The following is a 19,558-nucleotide window of genomic DNA, read 5'->3' as shown; positions in this document are numbered from 1 at the left end:
CACTATCACCTGTAAACCAGGCCAGTCACCACTGGTTGTCACACATGAAGAACACAATGTGTTGTTAAAAAGACACATTAATATATATATTTTTTATAAGGCATAAGTAGTTGTTTTACGCATTTGTGTTTTTCCGTTATCATGTATTTAGCTTTTGGTAATTCTTATTTTATCATTGGTAATATACAATTTTACAATTTTGTTGCAAGTGAAAAGAGTATTTTCATATTTATTACAGCAATGTGTAAATCGTCTCAATATACTATTTAAACAAAAAATGTAAATGTCTGTACAGTATTTGTTTTCAGATTGCGTCTTATTTAAAATCCTCTGTTTCCTGGCCATTTATTAAATCAAGATGGGGATGATTTAGCAGTGCTGGTTTAGTGACAAATATTTAGAGATTGCCTGTGTATCCATTTAAACTAGCGTGGGGATTAAAGGAGTCCATACTGTCCGTGCACACAAAATAAATCTCTACAAATTGTGTCATTAGATTCAGTGTTATTTAACAAAGATGACTGGAGGTCAAAACAAAAAGACAACCATGTCTGTTGGACTCAGTTAGATCATGTTCATATCATCTTCTACTAATGCTGGTCTTCAAGAATTGGCTCAAGACCTTCTGCCTTTGTTGGCAGTTTCCAATTACATTTAATTGCCTCATTCTACTGTCGTGTCGTGGTTGTGCTTTATGTATGTATTCTATATATTGTTGTTATCTCACCAAGCTGTGTGTATGCTGCATTGCTAAATCCCTTGAAGCCCGTTGCTGCTGTAAGTAATATTGAAGCATTATGTCATGTAGTTGTATTCATTGGCGACTCGGTTACATACCCTGTTCTGTCAGCACCACTGATTAAACTGTTTCTGACACCAGCAGCAGCAGCTACCTATCAGCTATGTGCATCATTACCTGTATTCACTGAATTAGTTGGCCAAGCAGCATTTGTATGCAGCTGTCACTGAGGAGATATATCTGTTATTTATATAAATATACAAAGGACAGCATTAAATGGTTCTATTTTAATCTCTTACTTTCACCATTAAAGAATGGCAATACTATGGTGGAAGGTCTCAATAATTATACAAATGATACATAATACGAAGACTGTAAAGTTTCAGTAGCCTGGATCAACAGAAAGGGAAGTCATGACATGCAAAGGATTTATTTAAAGGCGTGTTGTTTTCTGAAGAAAGTGAGTAGCTAAAGAACAACAACAAAATAGTTTGTGAAACAGATCAGAAATGGATGGATATCAATGCAAATATATATTTTCTTTTTGTTGGAATATGTTTTTATTGCACATAATAGTCTTCCAGCAGAGATGGTAAGCAATCAGGTGACAATACACAATAAATACACATTTTAAAAAAGACAAAGTGAGCAAAATACATGTGAAAAAAAATAAATGTACTTTCCAAATATAATAATTCAGGTTATGCCTTTACGTTTTAGATTGAAAATAGGCCCTTACATAGACAGTCATTGTTTCTCTACTATCACAATATCTGACTACAATTTTTCCTGTACAGAGAGGAATGGTGTAGTGCAGTGGTTGACAAACTTTTTAGGTTCAAGGTGCCCTTAATATTTCAATATTTTTCGAAGGCGCCCCAAGTCAAAACAGATTTCTGGGTTGTATATATTTACAGTGCTGCAGCATATACTGGCGTTTTAGTATGTAATGTACTGTGTTGGTGTTTGAAGGGATGCTTGTATATCATTTTAGTGTTTTAACACAGGGGTGTGTTTGAATGTAATGCTCACTTTTAAATGTGGATGTACATTTGTGTGTAGCATTACTGTTTGAGTGAAGGATGTGTTTGGATATATTTTTTGGGAGTTTGAAAGAAGAAGTGTGTTTGTATGTAATATTTGTGTTAGATCGCAGAAGTGTGTTTGTATGCTGTGCTGGTGTTTGACTGCTTGGATGTATGTACATACACTACCACATACACACATACAGATATACATACACATTAACACACAGATATATAAAAAATACACTGACACATTCAGACAGATTTGTAGACACTGACACATACACACACCTTAACACACGCATACACCGACATATACCCACACACACACACACACACACACACAAACACGCACTCTGACACACAAACACTGACACATGCACACACTATGACACAGATACACACACTGACATAAAAACACACACACCGATGAACACCCTGACACACAGATGCACATACACAGATGTACATCTTGACACACAGATGTGTGCGCACATACACACTCACTGACACAAGTACTGATATTCACAAACACAGAAGCACGCTGACATATATACACACAAACACAGATGCACACCCTGACAAACAGATGCACAAATACACAGATGTACATCCTGACACACACAAACTAACACACACACACTGACATACAATCTGACATACACATAAACACATACAAGTCATATTTTTTATATCTTCAGCCACCCTCCTGTTAACTTACCTTGTGTCCAGGAGGGTGTCTTGATTGGAGTCCTGGTCCTGCTTCTGATTGATGGATTTGAGGGGTCTGGAGCATCACTTCGTGCTCCTCTCCCCTTCACTCATGCTGACTATGCCTATACAACTGCCGCCTCCCTCTAGTGCTGTCTCTCTGCAAGAAGCTGGGAGGAAGTAGCAGGCTGTCACTTCCTCCTAGCTGGTCGACACTACAGGAGCCTGGTCGTGGTCTTAAAGTGTCCCTGTTCAGCATTTTGTGGCACCCCTGTGTGCATGTCATGGTGCCCCTGTGTGCCCGTAGTGGCCCGCCGTGGCACACATTTTGGGAACCACTGGTGTTGTGAATATAGATGAAATTCTATGATAATCTGGCTCATATGGTATTAGCTAGGGTTTAGGGTCTAGGGTAATGGTTAGAATCATTGTTTCTTCATCAGCATCTATGATATTGGAGTGATTTTCTTTCTTGCATTTTGCTGTTCTTCTGCTTGCATAGCATTTAATTTTGTTAGATGTAGGGATGAAGATATGTCCAATGTCATGATATAAAGTAAGAAGGTCCTGTGATGTGCAGAACACATGAGTCCCATACTATTTTCCTGAACAAATAAAAAGCATCATTGACTTTTGGTTAAATACCACACAATCCTGCTTTGATGCCACTTGCAAACAGGACCTGGAAGCATGCTTAAGGCATTAATGCAGTTTCTCTGAATAGGAAATGACTAGACTTGGTGTTAGAAGACCATATAGGTCTATCTAGAGCTTTATCTTCTACTGTCAGTTATTGATCACAACAAGTTCCAATTTCTATGAGTTCTAACTCAACATGTCTATGCATGTGGAGAGTGAGGAAGAATTCTGCTGACCTCAGCTGATATGTGGTGAAAGGGTTTCAACTCTTATTTCTACCACAATACATTCCGGCAGTCTGCTAAGCATTGAAACCATGGGAACTGGACATGCACATGAAAATAAGTTGTGATTTTATGATAGACACTGATCAGCCACAACATTAAAACCACTGACAGGTAAAGTGAGTTGTATTGATTATAGCGTTATAATGGCACCTGTCAAGAGGTGGGATAAATTAGGCAGCAAGTGAACTGTCAGTTCTTGGATTTCATGTAATGGAAGCACGGAAAATGGACATGTGAAAAGTTTTGAGTGACTTTGACAAAGGTCAAAGAGGGATGGCTAGATGGGTCAAATAATCTCCAAAATGGCAAGTCTTAATATCGAGTGCTCATACAGAGTGTTCCCGGTATGCAGTGAGGGATAACAATACAGGAGAAGGATTTACAAATTGTTATAGACAACATAGTAGGCAACAATGTGAAATGTCAATCAGCAGTTTCTAAGGCCAGTAAGGTACTGTCATTCATAAAAAAGGTGGCACTAGAAAAAGTGCAGAGGCAGGCTCCAAAATTAACAAAAGGAATGAAACATCCAGTTTGAAGAAAGGGTAACAGATTAAAGGGATACTATAGTCACCAGAACAACTACAGCTTATTGCATTTGTTCTGGCGAGAATAATCATTCTCTGCAGGCCTTTTGCTGTAAATACTGTATTTTCAGAGAAAATGCTGTGTTTATATTACATTACCTAGTGATAACTTCACTGGCCACTCCTTAGATCGCTGTTTGAGATCCCTCCACAGGATGCATCCAAACATTCAGTGTCTCCACCCTCTGCATGCAGACACTGAAGTTTCCTCATAGAGATGGACTGATTCAATTAATCTCTATGGGGAATTGATGATTGGCCAGGGCAGTCTTTGATTTGTGCTGACTCTGCCCCTGATCTGCCTCCTTGACAGTCTCAGTCAATCCTATGGGGAAGCACTTTGATTGGTTCAGACCACCACTTATGATGATGTCAGCAGGCAGGGGCAGGTCTGAGGCATACAGGGGCAGAGCCAAGAGCTGCAGACTTGAATACAAGTAAGATTTTACTGTATTTAGGGAGGTAAGAGGTGGCCAGAGAGGCTAGATGGTGGTTTTAACACTATAACATCAGAAATATAGGTTTGTGTTCCTGACCCTATAGTGCTTCTTTAAATCTGTTTAATTAAAAAAAAAAACAGCAACTCAGAGGTGATATGATAGGGTTATACAAATATATGCTGAGTCAATACAAAACATTATCTGGAAATCTATTATATAAACAGGACATGGGATTCAAAGTTACGCATTTAGCCTGAAAGAAAGGAGATTTAGTCTAAGGCAAAGGAAAGTTTTTTTTTGTTTGTTTTTTTACAGTAAGAACAATAAGGAGGTGAAATTATTTGCTTAAATAGGTGATTTCACAGATGTTTAAACCGAAACAGCAATTCACGGATATGATTTTTAATTTGTGGGTAAACAGCTTCGTGATCCAATGAAAGATGTGACTGCCATTCTGGACTCAATAGGAAGATTTCCTAGTTTAGATCTAAAAAAGGGGGTGTGTACTAGCGCTAATTTAGTGAATGTGATATAAGTGAATAAGCTGCTTCAACATAGAATTCTTATCTTTAAACAATAGTGGAGTGAATGTGATATAAGTGAATAAGCTGCTTCAACATAGAATTCTTATCTTTAAACAATAGTGGAGTGAATGTGATATAAGTGAATAAGCTGCTTCAACATAGAATTCTTATCTTTAAACAATAGTGGAGTGAATGTGATATAAGTGAATAAGCTGCTTCAACATAGAATTCTTATCTTTAAACAATAGTGGAGTGAATGTGATATAAGTGAATAAGCTGCTTCAACATAGAATTCTTATCTTTAAACAATAGTGGCCTAGTAAAGTGTTTTTATAATGTTATATATTTTTATGTAATAAAGTATTTATATATATTTTTAAACACTACTGGCATTGTTCCTGCTACTTTAATTTGCACAAAGAAGGATTGTGGTCCTTAACCACATACGCCCCTGATCAGAGCCGATTTGGATGGCTCTGGGTTTGTAAGTACCCTTTTACTTTACCCTTTTAAAGATTTTATATCTAAGGTACTGCACCATATACCTCTCCTGATTTTAGAGACCAAGGAAGAGGAAGAACTCCCACCAAAAGAAGGGATTAGGATCGCCTTTACAGATCCTACAAGCGATTTTATTGAGCTATATCCATTAGCTCTTAAAAGTGTGAGTGGGAAATTTATTTCGTTTTATACCTATCTTTGTATATCACAGGATACACTATTTTGTTTTTATTTGTGTTTTATTTCAAGGTACTATATGTCACATATGGACTTGTATGTATGAAACTAAGGTATTGTCCTAATTTGTATACCTCACATTATTTAAAATATACAGCGCTTCACTTTACATCTCACAGATTTCCTAGTTTGTTGAAAAATTGGAATGCACTTCAAACTGTGTGTTTTACCTTCTTTTGGATGAACAGCAAAAACAGACGTAAGAAAGACTGAATAAATGATGGACGCATGTCTCTTTTCAGCCTATATAATTATGAAACTATGTCATAACTTTTATTTATAAAGCACCAGTCTATTCCACAGCATTGTACAATGGGCACATTAATCAAAGGTAGAGATTAAAGACAATACAATACACCATTGGACAAACTGTGAAAGAGAGCTGTAATCGTAAGGCTAAAACCTGAAGAGGGAGATGACCTATGAGTTTACAATCTAAAAGAATAGAGTGAAGTGAGACAACAAAGTAACAGGGATTACATATGACATAAATATTAAAGGCAGGAACCTAACGTGTTTTACTTCGTGATGTGTAGTATCAGCACTGCTTTGTTTCGTTAGAACTCTTTTTTAAGTTTTGGCTTTATTTTATCAATCTCTCATCTATAGCTAATCAGCACATTCACAAGGTGCTCTGTAGTCACAGAACCTTTAAAATCACAAGATGTTTTAACTACTGTTACTGGTGTGAAAAATCATATTGAGTTATTTTATTGCTTAATTTATATTATTTATAATTAACCTATTTTGTGCTGTATGTTTTTACAGCTGTTAACTCCATTAATGTATATGCTCCAATTATGATTCCTAACTTTATTTTTCTAATTCAAAACAATTCTTGGTGGTGTTTTTTTTTAGAACACTGGCTCTCAAGCTACATTTAGTATCTGAATAGTCAAGGTTTTATTGAAGTCCCCAGTGGAACGTGATTTTGTATGTCCTGAATGACTAAAGATCATCATAGAAACTGAAATAATTCAGTCCATGAAATTCAGCTTATGTTAAAAAAAATGTAAAGGTGATTAAATGTCCAGTTTATGAAAGTCTGCATTGTATACCTATGGGGGCATTCCACTAGGTTGTCATTATTTAGGACCTGCACTTCCATTAGTAAACATAGGCAGTAGCTTGGAGGCCATCTCACTGGGGCTCCACAGGATAAGCGTGTGTATGGGGTCACAAAAGGTCTCCCTAATCAATGCTGTGTCCTTCCCTCCCCAGAAGTCCACAAGTCACAAGCCACCCATCTACTGTATTAGAGCATTGCCACTGGAGGTGCAAACATGCTGCATTTTCCACTGGACCACTAGAACAGGATGTCCCCCTCCTTGGCCCAAGTTAAACATCAGGAAGGGATAGAAGCACTTTTTTTTTGTTTAATTAAAAAAAAATATATATATATATATATATATATATATATATATATATATATATATATATATATTGTGATCCTTGTCTGCAGGTAGCACGGTCCTCTAGGGTAAACAACAGGCACAGTCCTTTTATTTGCATAAAGTCCAGGCACTTTATTTGTAAGTCCACACAGGAGACAGCAGCAAATGAAAACATAAATATAACACAAATCCCTATAAACAAAAACCTAGCTCATCTGAGCACTAACTAACATTAGGTTCCATATCTCTCAGGGGTTAAACTAGAACAAAACAATATTGGTTTCACCAACCTAGTTCTTTGTCAGATCTCTGCACTCCAGTGCTTAATCACCCTGTTGCTTTCCTTTCTGCACTCCCAGTGCTCCAAGCCAGCCTTGACTGCTTCCTTTCTGCACTCCCAGTGCCTAGTCTCCTTGACTCTCTCACTGGAGAGAACAGCCTCTCTCCTACCTGCTTCCTGGGAGGAAGCCAGCAATCCCCCCTGTATCTGCCTAGCAGGGAGGGGTTTATTCCCACTGCTACAGCTGATTATCTGCAGCTAAGCAGTGGGTTGGAGACAGTCCAAAAAACCCTGGCCTGGATCTATGTCTCCTAAGAAAACCACTAAACTGTGGAGTGGAGCATTGGCCCACCCTGCTCTCCAAATGCTCCACCCCAGGGGCCCATAACTAAACTTAACTTTGTGTTGCTCACAACACAAACTACACATACTCCCCCTGGGGTTAAACGGCCTTCTCTGCCTTCGCTTTATCACAATATATATATATATATATATATATATATATTTGTAACTGTCCTCGTATTAACCCACTACGATCCCTAACCCCCACTTCAGCCTCTAAGCCCCACTACAATTCCTAACCCAATACTACTGCCCCTGATGCCCCACTACAATTCCTAACCCAATACTACTGCCCCTGATGCCCCACTTCACGTCCTGACCCACACTACACATCCTAAACCCTTAATACACTACACGTCCTAACTCTACCATTCAACTAGTGACCCTAACCCTCCACCGCAGGTCCTGTTCCCACCACTTCAGCCTCTAACCCCCACTACTGCCCCTATATCCCCACTGCAGGTTCTAACCCACCACTACTGCCTGTAACCCCCCAGTAGAGGTCTTAACTCTCCACTTCAGCCTCTAACTCCCAACTTTAGCCTCTAATTTTCTCTAGAGCTCCAACAAGCCTCTAACCCTCCACTACTACTTCTAACCCCCTCACATAAGCTTAACCCCCACTACTGCTCCTAACCTCGACTACTACTACCCCCACTACTCCCCTGACCCCTATTACAACCCCTTATGCCTACACTATATCTTCAGCAGCAGAACATGGGATCCACCAATTATGATTTCAATACAAATCAAATAAATGTGCATTTGAATGTGGCTATGTGTGTGCATAAGTGCGTGTATATGAATATGATGCACCTTTGGATTAATTTAAATGTATTAAAAATGGATGATGTCATGACATGGACAGATCATATGAGTAGGACATTGTGATGTTACAACATGTGGGGGACAGCAAATATTTTTTTTACCTAGGGTGGCAAAACTCCTTGCAGGGGTCCTGTCCTTATTTGTGTGTTTTCTGTTCACTCACTATGATGTAAATTCACGATTCTTTGATTTTAACTCCTTCATGCAGGTGATATGCCAGATCTGACTTGATAATATTGCAGTTTGTCTAATCGTTAACCAAGTAGTGGGTAAATTGATCTGTTACTTTTTTTCCTATATTCCTTTACTGCTACTCTCTAAAATGCTGTTTTCCTATCATAACATTTGTATTCATATGCATTTAGTCCTAACGTGTATTTTCTGAGTAAAGTCGTTACAGGAGGGCAGTGCTTAACATTTAAATACAGGATTGACAAACACTGATGTGGAACCTTGCTGCACTCTATTATAGCCCATTCTTTTAGTATGCAGGGACTTTGTGTGGATCTAGAGATGGTTCTGTAGTTGTACAATTTTAGGACCAGAAGATGCTTTGAAACAGTGATCTTGAGGTGGATAACACAGCAGCTATAATTTTAAACTAGACTTCCCTGTAGCCCAGAAGTAAATTGTTGCAATAAAGAATGCGATTTTAAATTGTACAGCTTATGAAGATTAATGAGTCTTTGTGTTCATTGTTCAGAGTAAAATTAGCTCGTTTCTGGGCAAAAACAGAATTCCAGTATAGAGATAAATAAGTATGTAGGTTTAAAACTAAATATAGAACTTGAATCATGGAATATCAGAATATACCATGAAAATAATTCCAAAAATTAGAGATTTACAATGTCAGCATCCAACCTGTTGTTATTATTATTATTATTGTTATTATTATTATTGGTATTTATATATCACCAACATATTCCGCAGCACTTTACTATATTATGAAAGGGAGGAATTTAACAATAAACACTGCACTCCCACATTAATAAACTAAATACATTGTATAACTCATTCTGACGATTTGTGCTACCATGTAATTACAGGACCCACCATTGTGACATGCTAAAAGAACTAACCTGGCTGTCGCTGGAATCCAGAAGCACCCTTCATCCCTTCATCTTTCCAGCCTTGTGTTTAAGAGCTTTTCTGGGAAGCTCCCACCCTACCTGAGCAGAATGCTCTCCTCGGCTGTTCCCACCTCCTATAACCTCCGATCCAGTACCAGCACTTTATTTAGTCTTTAGTCTCAATACAAAAAGAAAGCATCCCGATCCTCCTTTTCCTACAGAGCACCGCAATTATGGAATGACCTCCCGCACACTTTAAAATCTTTCCCAAGCCTAAAGTCCTTTAACAGATCCCTCTCTACATACCTCAAAACAGAATGCACCTGTCATGGTTGATTATATATTTCTTACCTGTTCTATGTTAAATTTTGTGTATATTGTGTATTAATATTGTTTTTTGTATTTTATTGTACCCAATGTATCAATGCAATATTTTGTGGACCCAGGACATACTTGAAAACGAGAGAAATCTCAATGTATCTCTCCTGGTAAAATATTTTATAAATAAATAAATAAATGTGACAATTACAAAATGATACAGGAACAATAGGTAGATGTTCCCTGCTCAGACAAGCTTACAGTCTAAAGGAGTGCAGTACAAAGTCACAATAGGAAGGGCGTCAAGGGGGACAGCCAACAAATAAGGTTAACAAGTAGGAGAGCTGGAGGTTAGAATGGAGTGTAACTCTTCAGAAAAGAGAAAGATACAGATTTGTGACATAGAAGTTACTGTGGGAGCCCTGGGAAGCATTTCTAAACAGATGTGTTTTTAGGAACTTCTTAAATGATTAAAGACAAGGGGAGAATCTGATGGGAGAAGGCAGGCAGTTCCAAAGGAAAATAGCCACCTGTGAAAGGTCCTGCAAGAGTTAGCAGTGAGAGTGCAATGAGCAGACAGGAAAAGGTCACCCGCCAAGCAGAGAGACTGAGAAAGGGCATATGTATGAATGCAACAGGGGCTAGAGTTGTTTAGAGTTTTATAGGTAAAGGGTTAGTATTTTGAATTGACACCTATTGGATACAGGAAGCCAGTGTAATGATTGACAAAGGGGTGAGGTATGGGAGGAGCGACAGGAGAGAAAGATCAGCCTGGAAGCCGCATTTATTACAGATTGCAGCGGGGCAGTACGGCTTCTGGGGAAACTAATTAGGAGAGAATTATAGTAATCCATGTGAGAAATTAACAGAGCATGAGCACCTTGGCAGCATCTTGCATAAGAAAGGGGTGGTCCAGGTAATGTTTTTAGAGTGGGATCTACAGGTTTTTCCAACCGACTTGATTTGAGGCTCAAAGGTGAGGCCAGGATCAAAGATAACACCAAGACAGCAAGTTTGCAGGGATTGGCTCATGCAGTTATCATCAACCATCGGTATTATGAGGAGGAAAAATAAGAAGCTCTATTTTAGAGAGATTGAGTATTAGAAAGTGGTAGTGCATCCAGTCTGAGATGGAAGAAAGGTAAGCAGTGACACGTTGTAGGACAGCAGGGGAGAGATAATGGGAGGAGAGATATATCTGGGTGTTGTTGGCATACAGGTGGTAGCAGAAACCAAAGGAATTAATGAGTTTGCCAAGGAAGTCAGTATAAAGAGGGAATAGAAGGGGGCCAATAACAGAGTCTTGGGGGGCTGAAACTGAGACAGGATGAAGGAAAAGGTGACATTGAAACACTGAAAGAACGTTGTGAGAGATAGCAGGAGAACCACGAGAGGACAGTGTCACAGAGATGGAGGGATTGAAGAGCTTGGAGAAGGAGGCAGTGTCAAAAAAGGGTAAGAAGAATTAGTAACCAGTAGTGGCCTTTTGATTCAGCGATAATTAGGTAATTTGTAACTTTAATCAGGGAAGTCTCAGTAGAGTAAAGGGGGTGGAAGCCAGATTAAAGCGGGTCGATGAGAGTGTTGGAATTGAGGAAGCAAGCCAAATGAGTAAAGACATGTCTTTCTAGAAGTTTTGAGAAAAAGGGAGCAGGGATATTGGGTGATAGTTGGAAGGAAAAGACGGATCAAGAGATGGCTTTTCTTAGGATGGGTACTACAGCAGCATGTTTAAGGGGAGCAGGGACAACACTGAAAGAAAGAGAGCAGTTAAAGATGTGCGTTATGGATAGCACAAGACAAGAGTAGAAATCTGATAAGGTGAGAAGGGACAAGTTCAAGAGGACAAGAGGGGAGGAGAGGAGAAATGCAGCCATATAAATCAGAAGTTTTGAAAAGGTAGAAGTGGATGAAGGATACACAATTAGCCCTATTGGCCCAGAAAATCCCAGGATAACATAAAAAATGTTTCATATAAGGCTGCTAAGAACACTTTGATCTGACCCCATTCTAGAAGAACTACCCTGATCATTTGAGGTTGTACCAAGTTTTTACATTGGGACTTATATTTGGACATTCTTTTGCTTTTTGTTTGTATTTTATATATACGTTTTTCATACATCTCTGTCTTTATATTCTCTGGCGCTAACTCTATCCCCCCTGTTTGACCTAATTGCAATTGCAAAAAGTGCCAATTTCTACTGATATCTGCACTTTTTGTAAAATGAAAAAAGAGGACACACTCTTCACACATAAAGCATTTCAGCTGTTTTAGGAGTGTGGAGTGTCCCTTTAACTCCCGGTTGGTGTTAACCTATTCTCTTTTAATGTATTATAGGATAATATTTTAACAATCTATGCAAAACAATTCAAAATAAATAAATAAAACATTTGGATTTCCTGCTGTAAATCTTATACATAGAGGAGCACTATAGTGCTGGGGAAAAAAAACTTGTTTTCCTGGCACTATCGGGTTATTAGGTCCCCACCTCCCTCAGAGCCCCCCTCCCACTGGGCTGAAGTGGTTAAAACTGCAGGCAGTGTTCACATTGCCCCTAGGGACACCTCCAAGTGGCCACTCCTCAGATGGCCACTGGAGGTGCTTCCTGGCTCAGTTCTGCACAGTAGACAGATGTGCCATTCCTGCATCCCCAATCTCTGCATAGGAATGCTGAATTTTACTCATAGTGATGCATTGATTCGATGCATCTCTATGAGGAGGTGCTGATTGGCCAATACGGCATTTGGACCTGCTTTCAGCCAATCCAATGCTTTTCCCATTGGAAAGCATTGGATTGGCTAAAAATCAACTATTCTGATGATGGCACCAAGGGGGCTGGGCCAGTGCCAGCAGACCCGCACGGCGCTGGGAATAAGGTGAGTTTCCCATGCTTTTAAGGGTGGTAAGGGGGGGCAAGCCGCCTTAATGGTGGGTTTAGCACTATAGGGTCAGGGATACATGTTTGTGCTCCTGACCCTATAGTGATCCTTTAATTTGCAGGATGTGCAGTGACCCTTGATGTGACTTAACTTCTTAAACAAAGTGGGTACCTCCATTACACGTGCTCTAATTTTTTAAGCATCTTCCATTAAATGCATGCTATGGATCGAAGGAGGGAGCTTAGGTATACAGAGATTATTTTTCAAATAAAATTTACAGGCTATGGTTCTGTTAAACAACAGATTCTATCTCCAAATTATCCAAACTATTTTTTTTCATGTGGTTTGGCCAAAGCTGGCATTTGTGAACCAGCCCTATTCACTATAAATATGAATGTAGAAGTTTCACTTTCACATATCAAGCATATTTAAATGACATTGATTAGCTGTGCATATCACCTGTAAAGTGAAGTGCATAGAGTGTCTTTTCAAAGGGTTAGTCCAAGCACCATAATTACTTAAATTCTATTAACTTAAATGATTTGTGATAACTTCAAACCCAACTTGCTTTATTCCTTTTAAAACAAATATCCAAATAACATTTCTGTAAAGTTATGGCATATTCCTAATATTATTCACAGTGGTGATCAACAATTTTCAAGAGTTTCATAACTTTAATTACGAATAAGAATAGTTTATATAATTGCTGTTAAGAAAAACATAAATGAATACTAAGATTGTGACGAAACCAATCTCGCCACATTGTATTGGAGGAGCCTGGTTGCCCGCCTGCTACCTCTGGACTATGGACCGGCAGCTAAAGGGTTAATTTTACTGTGCAGAATGATTTATTTCTCCCTTTCTGCACAGCAGTTCGGTAGATTTCATCTACCGAACAAACAGCCGTTCACCAACCTCCCCAGAGCCGTGGGAAGCCGGCCGGCGTTGTTAATTGGCCACCCAGAAGCTGGAGTGTGCCCTCCATTTACCTCCCTGAAGCTGCGGTTAATTGCCTGTTAACTGTGTGGCCGCTGTTACACTTAGCGGCCGCTAGGTGGCGCTGTTCTGGAGCTCCCCGGGCAGCCAACACTTTTCTGCCCGGCTTTCATGCACCAAAATCGGACACTTTTACGTGCAGGCACCGCTGAACCTCCAGCCCCTGGTTCTAATTCGAATGGATTTGGTGAATGCAGGGAAATTCGGTAGTTTATGTTTTATGTGAACTGTAGTAACCCAGATAGCCTGCCATGGAGCCTGTTCGTATAATTAAAGACTTTAGCTCCATGGCAATTAAAATGTATTTGTGTGGTCTGGGTGCCATTCACCTAATAATGTGCGCCCAGACCTGAGCTATCTGGGGATATGTTACATGTCTGTGTTTTATGTATAAAATGTGTCTGTATGTATTTTAAAGTGATAGTCTGTTTCTGTGTCACCATGTGCATAATGGAGTCTGGCCTTTGTCTTAGGAGATAATTGAATTACTTCATTAATTATCTCCAGGGCAGGGAGGAGGAAACCAAGATGCATGGTGGGAAAGTATTGTAGCTGTGTGTACGAAAATGATACATGTCTGTCTGCTGTTTCAGTCTTCCATCTGGTCCCCTAGGGGAGTGTCCACCAGGTGGGAGACCTGCATAAATACAGGGGCAGGTAGCCCTGAATAAACAGACCACTGCTTGACCTTCAACACGGAGCCTTGTCTCGTTCTTGGGGGGATTCACTGTATGCTGTTGGAGATTGATTGCTAAGGAGTGTGCGCTGATGTCTGCTTTTCCTATTCATCTGCTAGCAGCTATTCGTGAGGTTCCAGCTTGGAGTGCTATCTAATTCCCTGGTATGCAGTTCGGGAGTTTGATGCATTCGCCTGTATCTAGTTCATGAGTTTTGATGTTCTGCAGTAGCTGTGCCTTGTTTGGGAAAAGGGGATTATCGCCTAAACGGATTTTTCCCCTTTTATGCTGAAACGGTCCGTAACAATTGGTGGCAAGCGGCGGGATCGTTCCTACAGCCAGAAGGACAGCTACAGAACACCATTGCTTTGGATTTTTACAATTTGAGGGCAACGCATGTCCCAGTACAGCGACCCTAAAAGCAACAGCATGGAACCAGCAGTGGAGTACGATGAGGGTGACATGGATGACCGGGAGGCGTTAAGGAAAGGCATCTGGTACCAGGCACTGGACATTGTGGAATACCAACGAGGTGAGAGACTTCCCAAGGAAGATCAGCGTTTGCAGGAGCGACTAGCCCTGCGGATGCCCTTCCTGGGAGAGCAGCCCAGGGAGGAATGGGTAAAAGAATTGGAGCTCCGGGTATGGCAGGAGATGTGGCTGGAGGATGCCTACCAGGCGCTTTGGTGGTATGTTGCACGGCACCTGCCCTGGACAGCCGAGCATGACAAGCCAGAGGGAGAGGAGTTTGATGGTCCTGGCTTGTTATGGGAGACTTTTGCAGAGCCTGAATTTGGGAGCCCCACACAAGCCCGGTTCAGTGATCTCTTTGAGTGGAGGGAGAGCAGGTATGACTGGGACGACACTCATGAAATTGAGCAAGACCTGGTCCACCTAGTAACCCTAGAGATGGAGCTGGAACAGGACTACCAAAATCTGTTCCACTCCAGTGAGAAGGCTCAACAGGGAAGCGCAGACCCAGATCCAGACCCCTTCAGCTGGGAAGATATTGTACAATTTTACTGGGAAGAACCCCAGGTGGCCAGTGGAGATGGGACCGAGGTCTCTCCACCGAGCCTGCAGGGAATTGGGAGCCCAGTCTCCATTCCCCAGCGGCAGGCTGAGTTACAGGGGGCAGAGGTAGTTGTTCCTGCCCCCCAGCAGCAGAGTGATATGCCAGGAGGGCAATGTGAAGTGCAGGGAGAGGAGAGCAGTGGCCTCCCTCCCCAGCGGCAGGCTGAGTTACAGGGGGCAGAGGTTGTTGTTCCTGCCCCCCAGCAGCAGAGTGATATGCCAGGAGGGCAATGTGAAGTGCAGGGAGAGGAGAGCAGCGTCCTCCCTCCCCAGCGGCAGGCTGAGTTACAGGGGGCAGAGGTAGTTGTTCCTGTCCCCCAGCAGCAGAGTGATATGCCAGGAGGGCAATGTGGAATACAGGGAGAGGAGAGCAGCGTCCTCCCTCCCCAGCGGCAGCGTGAGTTTTCGGGAATTGGGGGCCCAGTCTCCATTCTCCAGCGGCAGAGTATCCAGCAGGGAATAGAGAGCCCTGTCTCCTTTCCCCAGCGGCAGGACTCTGTATTGGGAGGAGAGACAGTCGGTCTCCCTCCGCAAAGACTAGGAATATGTATGGGAGAGGAGCTTGTTACCACCTCTCCCCAGCGGCGGATCATTAATGTGCAGAGTGTTCTATCGGGAGAGGAACTTGTTACCCCCTCTCCCCAGCGGCAGCTTAATGTACCAGGGGGAGACTGTAAACCCCCCACCAGTGCAGATGGGACCGTGGTCTCTGCACTTACCACACAGGGGGTAGGGATGGTCGGTCCTACCCCCCCACGACAGAGCTGTGTATCCAAGGGGGAGACAACCGGTCTCCCCACTCAGCAGCAGAGCTATGCAACTAAGGGGGAGACAGTCCGTCTCCAGCAACCAGGCTCCAACCAGACTACTCCGGTGGTAGTGCTGGCACCAGGACAGAGTACCGCTGGTCTCTGCCCACTCAGCAACCCACCAAGGCAGCCTACCAGTCCCCTACACAGCCGTGGTGAGGCACCTGGACCGGGACAAACTTCTCCTCTACCCAGGTGTAGTAACTATTTATTGTGGGTGGGCTGTACTGTTTTTTTTGCTTTGTGGGTGGGTTGCTGGACTAACAAGGGCACTGACCGGCAGGAGGTCAGGTACCCTGTTAGTCTTTTTGGAAAGGGGGAGAGATGTGACGAAACCAATCTCGCCACATTGTATTGGAGGAGCCTGGTTGCCCGCCTGCTACCTCTGGACTATGGACCGGCAGCTAAAGGGTTAATTTTACTGTGCAGAATGATTTATTTCTCCCTTTCTGCACAGCAGTTCGGTAGATTTCATCTACCGAACAAACAGCCGTTCACCAACCTCCCCAGAGCCGTGGGAAGCCGGCCGGCGTTGTTAATTGGCCACCCAGAAGCTGGAGTGTGCCCTCCATTTACCTCCCTGAAGCTGCGGTTAATTGCCTGTTAACTGTGTGGCCGCTGTTACACTTAGCGGCCGCTAGGTGGCGCTGTTCTGGAGCTCCCCGGGCAGCCAACACTTTTCTGCCCGGCTTTCATGCACCAAAATCGGACACTTTTACGTGCAGGCACCGCTGAACCTCCAGCCCCTGGTTCTAATTCGAATGGATTTGGTGAATGCAGGGAAATTCGGTAGTTTATGTTTTATGTGAACTGTAGTAACCCAGATAGCCTGCCATGGAGCCTGTTCGTATAATTAAAGACTTTAGCTCCATGGCAATTAAAATGTATTTGTGTGGTCTGGGTGCCATTCACCTAATAATGTGCGCCCAGACCTGAGCTATCTGGGGATATGTTACATGTCTGTGTTTTATGTATAAAATGTGTCTGTATGTATTTTAAAGTGATAGTCTGTTTCTGTGTCACCATGTGCATAATGGAGTCTGGCCTTTGTCTTAGGAGATAATTGAATTACTTCATTAATTATCTCCAGGGCAGGGAGGAGGAAACCAAGATGCATGGTGGGAAAGTATTGTAGCTGTGTGTACGAAAATGATACATGTCTGTCTGCTGTTTCAGTCTTCCATCTGGTCCCCTAGGGGAGTGTCCACCAGGTGGGAGACCTGCATAAATACAGGGGCAGGTAGCCCTGAATAAACAGACCACTGCTTGACCTTCAACACGGAGCCTTGTCTCGTTCTTGGGGGGATTCACTGTATGCTGTTGGAGATTGATTGCTAAGGAGTGTGCGCTGATGTCTGCTTTTCCTATTCATCTGCTAGCAGCTATTCGTGAGGTTCCAGCTTGGAGTGCTATCTAATTCCCTGGTATGCAGTTCGGGAGTTTGATGCATTCGCCTGTATCTAGTTCATGAGTTTTGATGTTCTGCAGTAGCTGTGCCTTGTTTGGGAAAAGGGGATTATCGCCTAAACGGATTTTTCCCCTTTTATGCTGAAACGGTCCGTAACAAAGATGTTCTGTGTAAATTAAGAGCAGCATTTATAGTATAAAAAAGCATGCTGTTCAGATTGTTGTCTTGAACTCTAGTATTGTACCACTCTGCCAAATAAGAAAACACACAAAACAAATTATATTATTTGTTTTGTCAACTGATTGTTAGGAGATTCACATTTTTACCATCTTTAAAAAAAAAAAAAAAAAAAGTTACGTAAAAATGCCAAATTAGTGGCATATAATTTGCCAGGCTGTTTAGACAGAGACTGGTGTTTTGTTGACCTTCAACATTGTCTGCTTTATAAGTGAATGTTGAGCTGAAATCCCTAACTTAGGTGATCATCGCTGTAGAAATATGGCATTGTTGTTGAGTTTTTTTGTTGTTTTATTTTTAGTCCCCTAGCTGTCAGATAAGAATGTGTATAATGGAGTTTAGATCGGAAATAAAAGTCAGAGAAATGAAAGTTCATGATGAGACTGACTATCAAACGGAAACATTTCACAGATAAGATGTTAGGAAACAACAGTGACACATTCAATCCACAGGTTAGAAAAGAGAACAATAAAAGTGTTTTACAATTTACAGTGTGTGATATGTTCAATTTGCTCTTACGGAATGAAAACAAAACTGTATGAGTTATTTCTAAAGTGCTGCCGATTTGTCTAACAAGCCAATCTAAAATGTTTGAAACTGACAATCACAGTGCAGACACAGTGGAGACGTCTGGCCTAGAGCCTAGGGCGGTACATTTAAAAATGACAGTCTTGGATTTACATGGTTCACCTCCAACACATCTCTCTACACCTCAGGTGACAAATGTATGCCCCGGATACTCTGGTGCAATTGATTTACCATGGTTTAGTAAGTTAAAAGATAGTGCTTGTGGTATTTCATGCTTGCACATTCCTCTATTTACCGGAAAAACGAAAAAAGAAAAATGAAGTGAAGTTTTCACAAGTCATACTGAAGAAAGCTTTATTAGCAGTACAAAGCATATTCTATACATAGAACATTTTATTTATTAAACAGTTAAACAGTGATCTATGATGCATTAAACCATGTAAAATTATGGGTTGAGTAGCTAAGATAGAATAAAACTTCAGTTTAACAGATTTTATTTTTCAACTATTTTAGTGTGAAATCACTGGTTACTGAACAGACCCCATACATTTTCACTTTATTTTTTTTTTCACATCTGTCATACCTCGCTTCGTTAATATAATTTATTTTTATAGTCATTCTGTAAAAAAACCTATGTGCATAAAAATTTTAACTTCCACCTATTTGACTAGTTTTGACCCTGGAACTAACCATGTGTAACATTACTTGTTTATTATTAAAATTACACTTTTGTATTTTGGTTTTAGTTTTCTGAGCTTTAATATCTGCTTGGGTGATCGGTATTGTAACTCCGACACCCATCATATTTACCTACTTTGTTGAAACAAACAAATGTTTTAAGAAAAGCAGATTGATATAAAACCATTATATGTTGTTGAAGGTGTTTACATTGCCTTCAATATTTGTTCCATGAATGGATTTAGAATTTTTGCATTATGGTATATGTTTTTGAGTATTTAAATATTATTTTATTTTTATGTCACATTCTAATAGGGAATTGTGATTATTGGAAATATACATCCTGACA

Source organism: Pelobates fuscus, chromosome 2, assembly GCF_036172605.1.
Source record: "Pelobates fuscus isolate aPelFus1 chromosome 2, aPelFus1.pri, whole genome shotgun sequence".
In the NCBI taxonomy this organism is placed as follows: domain Eukaryota; kingdom Metazoa; phylum Chordata; class Amphibia; order Anura; family Pelobatidae; genus Pelobates; species Pelobates fuscus.
This window is presented reverse-complemented; position numbering follows the sequence as displayed.